Source organism: Phalangium opilio, unplaced genomic scaffold, assembly GCF_054372755.1.
Source record: "Phalangium opilio isolate 3A_F unplaced genomic scaffold, DU_Popi_V2 ptg000053l_1, whole genome shotgun sequence".
Lineage (NCBI taxonomy): Eukaryota > Metazoa > Arthropoda > Arachnida > Opiliones > Phalangiidae > Phalangium > Phalangium opilio.
In genome coordinates, this window is record NW_028324172.1 from 5,363,838 (window position 1) to 5,369,837 (window position 6,000).

Below are 6,000 nucleotides of genomic sequence, written 5' to 3' on the forward strand. Positions count from 1 at the left end.
ATAAAATCCGTAACTAGAATCCTAGAAGTTGGAATAAAGTTTTATTTCAGGTGCCTGCACATGGTACAAAATAACAATAACCATTCTAGTATATTAATTAGTGCAAACTATTGATTATAATAATTATAATTGATTATTATTAATATTATAATTATTCTATCTCGTGAAACATGACAAGCTGAATCGACCGGTGCCCAAGCCGAAGTCGAGGCTTACCGGATATTTTAATACGTGACAAATTATAGTCAAAACAAAATCACTGGCCGTTAGCTTCAAAGCCAAAAATAATATTAATGGTAGTCTTAAATAACTATTATATTATTTACTCGGGATTCTCGTATATATTTACCCGGAACAACTTTTACCGACTAGGGCCGTGACTCGAAGTATGTTGTCGGAGCCTCGGACTCTAGATCTCGCGGAGGATATTTGCCGGTACGCGCCCAAAAGTATCGGCCAGGAACCGTTAACCGTTTAGCGAAAGATTTCTCTCTCCCCACTTTCATCACACGTGACACTTCGCCCTCTCAATCCTCAAGCGGTACGCGTCGCCTTGTTTCGTATGTTTTGAGATATTTTTACCTCTCGCGCCTAGCTCCGAAAAACCGAGATTTTTAGGGTCTGTACGAGCCAACCTAATAGTGCAATTTTTTGCGCATATACAGACCTTGAATGTAACCAAGGAGAATTGATGTAACCGCTATCACTGCTGACTGCTGAGTTTACGATTGACGTACCTGCCCTCTCCTTTCATAACAATATCCTCTGAAATACACACGACTCTACTATGACTGACTCTAGTTCGAAGCATCCTTATAACATGTGGATCCAATTTTGAGACAAGCCCTATACCCCACATTATAACCTAAGAAACAGACAATCTCCACACGGGGGGACAGATCTTTCCTCAGGCAAAATAGACCCACTCTAAGACTGCTTTATACAATGCTAAAAGCCAACTTGGTCGCTCTAATTTTATTGCCCCGCCGTTCTTTGGCGACAATTAGGATGCCTCGAAAACTCTCTTTCGGCACCATAAAAGGGATGTAGCTTCTGTATTGTTAAGCTTATCTTAAAAGGGGTGAAAAAGGTCTTTCTTGTCCGAAAATGTTGAAAATACTTTTTGCAGATATATAGTACTGAAATAGAAGGAAAAAGCAAACTTCAAGAATATAGGATTTACTTGGAATCCCAACAAATGTTTGACATTGCGCGCTCGCAAGCTTATGAATAGTACGAAAAGATAGTTCCTTGAAAGCGGAGTTCTTGCTCATTTCATTTTTGTTTTCACGAGACCCTGTAAACATCGACTCTTTACTTTAGTCTATCCAAACCACTGTCAATTCTCAATTTGAAAGTAGAATCGTTAGATTTTAAAATATCAATTATTATTATGCCTAAAACTAAGGGAACACGGCGCAAGAGTGCGGGATCCGTGAAATCGGCTTATCGGAAAAATTATTTTAATACACTTGGAACCCTAAATAGCGGGAGGTAAGAGTTCAACGAATCATATAAAAATCCTAGCCTGCTAATCTAATGAAAATCTTAATTTCTAAGTTATGATGCTAATAATGCGAAAACGAATACAAGTAGTATTCTCACTACGTCTACGCCAAGAATAATTCATAATTTGGAATTACACCGAAGTGACCAAGCTATGGATAAAGTTGCACCTAGGCGAATTGATTTCGGTGTTGAAACAGCAAATCTTGATATCGTTAGTGAAAATCCTTTATTTGACGAAAATACTGAACCGGAAGAACACGGTTTTATTGAAACTTTTCATGACCCCGGTCTTAATGAAAATGTTGTTGAGGGTAAACGAATAGTTGATCCAGTGTATTTTATTGAACAAATTCGGAGAATGGATTCTCACTATCAAAAATGTAAAAAAGTGAAAGAAAATGGAACCAACCAACAGAGTAATTTCCTATTTCAAAAGGAACAAAAGATAGGGCTATACTCTAAGTTTATTTATAGTTGCCCAAATTGCGATGAGAAATTAGCAATGTGCTCTGATAAAGTTTCGGGAAATATAAAAGGAAATAAGAAAGACAATGAACTATCTGTGAACGATATGGCTGTTTGGGGATTTATGACCATCGGTTCAGGTTTCGCCAACTTGGAAGAAGTTTTCTCAGTGATGGGTGTTCCTATTATGTCAGAGGGTTCCTGGAACCATTTAGAAAAGCGTTTGGGAAAGCTTTGGGAAGACATTCTAACTGAAAATATTTTGGAAAACGGAGCCGAAGAATACCGACTAGCGGCTGAAGCCGGAGATTTTTGCGAAGTCCCGTATGAAAAGACTTGTTTTATCACTGTTGTGGGGGATGGGTCGTGGCTCACACGCAGTCACGGACATAATTACAATGCGAGGTCGGGCATGGCTGTTATAATAGGGCTAAGAACAGGAAAGATAATTTTTGCTGGTGTTAGGAACAAATACTGTTACAAATGTTCGTACAGAGCTAAAAGAAATTTAAATCCCGTGTCTCACGAATGTTATAAAAACTGGACTGGATCGTCGAGAGCGATGGAATCTGATATAATTGTCAGCGGATTCAATCAAAGCATGTCCATGCATAATTTGCAATATAGGGAATTCGTTGGTGACGGGGACGCATCGGTTTTCTTCGATTTGAGAAATAAGGTTCAAGAGTACGGGCACAAAATCACAAAGGTTGAATGCGCCAACCATGTCGTAAAAAATCTAACCAAAGCGCTTTATAAATTGAAAGGGGACAAAGATAAAGGAGGAAGGCTTTTAAAAAATAAATTCATAAATGACTAAACAAAGGGTACCAGAGCGGCCATCGCCCACCATGCTTCCACTGACAAATCCGTTCTTGCCCTAAAGAAAGATATACTGAACGCTCCTAAACACTGTTTTGGTAGTCATATTGAATGTGGGGATTTTTGCAACAAAATTGGAGAAAATTCGGGAAAATGGCAAGAAATACCATCGCCTTTAAAATCAGCTATAACGGCCACTGCCGTCAAGGTTGCTGATAAAGCAGAGAAGCTAATTAGCGGTCTCACAAGCAACATGGCCGAATCTACCATGTCCCTGGTTGCCAAACATGTGGGAGGGAAACAGATAGACAGGTCGAAAAGATGGAGTTATAAATTCCGAACTACGGCGGCGTGTTTGAACAAAAATGAAGGAAAAGGTTGGGTCTACAAAGCTCATAAAGCTATTACGGGAAAGAGCCCGAACTCTATACTGAAAAAATACGTAGCGAGAACCAAGAGGATGAGATGGATTGCGAGAACTTCGAGAGACACAGCCTACCTCAGAAACAAAAAATTGAAACCTGAAAGTCCAAAGGCGAAAGACAATGGTATGGCCCAATATGGCGATAACGCGATGCAGGATGACTGCTCGGATGAAGCTCTTGAAGAATTGGCCAAATTAAAACTAGCAGATCTTAGGGTTGATTCAAAAAAACAGAAGCAAATCGAGGAGCAAACGCGTGGTCAAAGTCACTCCGATGCGTGGTTTGAAGAGCGACGTCATAGGCTTACCGCATCAAATTTCGGAAAAGTATGCAAACTAAAACCCTATACATCGACCATTAAAACAGTCCAAAGCATACTTTATAGTAGAAATGTATCAGCAGCTATGCAGAAAAATTTTGACCATGGACATGCCGGGGAAGAAAAGGCCAAACAAATCTTGCGAGAGAAGTTTAATATTCATGTTCGTGATTGTGGTATGTTCGTGGATTTAGATCACGGATTTTTAAGCGCATCTCCTGATGGTTTAGTTGGGGAAAATGCCATTTTGGAAGTAAAATCGCCTATAGCATATAAAAACATTTGCCCACTTGATATTCCCGCTCATTTAAAAAATATAAATCTTACACAGAAATGCAAAAAGACATTTTACTGCAAACTAGATTCATCAACTAATAAATTGACACTAAATCGAAATGATAATTATTATTATCAAGTGCAAGGACAGCTTCATATAACGAGAAGACAAATATGTCACTTTGTTATTTATACTGAAGGGGGGATTCACGTTGAAGACATTGAACGCGATTATGAGTTTTGGAAATCAAAAATGGAACCCTATCTCATAAAATTCTACCGTAACGCGTTGCTGCCAGAAATAGTGGACTCAAGATTTCAGAGATCTAGATCGCTTAGAGAACCGTCTTACGTAGAAGCGGCTATTTCCAAGAGAAAAGCGGAAAAAGAACTCAAAACTATATCGGCTTGATTTTTTTTTTTTTTTTTTTTTACTAAAAATGTCTTTTTACGTTTCCATATTATATGCCATATTGAATTTTCGTTTACTTGTATTTGTAATTATTTAAGATTCCATGATATTTTTAGTCTAAGAAAAATTACTTATTCAACAAATTTTAAAAGTTGTTACAGAGCTGCTTTATAACCAAAATGGGCTTTTTGGAAATTTATTTTCTGTGGGGATATTTACTTTTTTCGTCAATTTTAAAAAGAAGGTATTTACTTTTGTTCCGGTTAATGACAACACTTTCAACCTCCAGCAACCTTAGAGTGGGTCTCTTTTGCCAGAGGAAAGGTCTGTTCCCTGCGTGGAGACTACCTGTTTTTTTAGGTTATAATCTTGTTAAAACTCCTTTAGAACATTTGATAATTAAGCCTATGTTGTTTAATTAGTTTAATTTTAATTTTGTAATTTTCTGTATATTTGTAAAATTTAATTAATGCGCGCATATTTTATTCTTTGTTATTTTTACCAATTTTAGTGTATTTTTGCCTCTATTATTATTTTGTAGTTATTATTGAAAATTTAAAGAAAAATAAGATGTTTTTAAAAAAGTTTGAATAGAAAAAGTGAAAGTGGCTCTGGCCCTTCATATTAGCACAGAAAATATTATGACAATCAAGGAAATTCCCCCAAGATAGAAAAACAGCTAATTCGACTAAACAGAAATTTGGAAAACAAGTGTACCTCCGAAAAGGTCACACGAGCTTGTAAAAAATAAAAGTTTTGAAAAAGTAGTAGAATAACAGTTTAGCTCGAGATATAGAACAGAAAAGATGACTTAGATCCCAAGATAAGTAAGAGTAACGTAGTTAGAGTTTTTAAGTCCCCGTTGAAACCATGGTGTCAGTAAAGTTAAGTAAACTTAGTGAAGAATTAATAAAGTATAACTTTTGTTTTGTCAAATCACGTTTCCTCAATTACACTTCAATAGGCTACCTAACCCCACGTATCGGGTCAAGTGGTTTTATTTTTAATAATAAAAGGATTGGAATGTTTCAGTTCGCTCCTATCTGAACAATTAAGACTCTCCCAGAGCCGTCTTGGATAAAAGTCATCAAATGTGGGGTATAGGGTTTGTCTCAAAATTGGATCCACATGTTATATGGATGCTTCGAACTAAGGTCAGTCATAATAGAGTCGTGTGTATTTCAGAGGTTATTGTTAAGAAAGGAGAGGGCAGATACGTTAGTCGTAAACTCAGCAGGGATAGCGGTTACTTTCTTTCATGTTGTAGGGGGGGGGTCGAAAGGGCCCAACAAAACCTTTCGCTACCGAGAATTTTTGAAAAGGTTTAGAGTGACATCTTTACTCCGTTTAATAACAAAAGTTTCAAAATTTTATTAGTTCCCCTCTTTAGCCGCATGGCACCGCTAGTGAAATTGCGCGTATTTTTAAAATTTTGCTTCAAAAAGAGCGAAATTAGTGGTTCACATTAATGGTTATATCTCGAAGGCTATTTCACTTAGAGTGATAATTCTTTTTTCCCCGGGTATAGGAAGGTTCGTTCTATGAAGTGTGAGCAAATTTATAAAATTAGAAAATCTAAATCGAAACGTTTAGGCCGCATGTTTGAGAGTCATTTAGAAACGTCAGTAACAAATTAACCGTTAGCGCGATTAAAATTTTGCACGATGATGCCCTAGTTTGAACATTTTAAAGTATATTAAAAAAGAGCCCGACCCTCGGGGAAAACCCGTTGGCGAATAGCGGATGTTTGCCCGAAGCATGTTTTCGCTTCT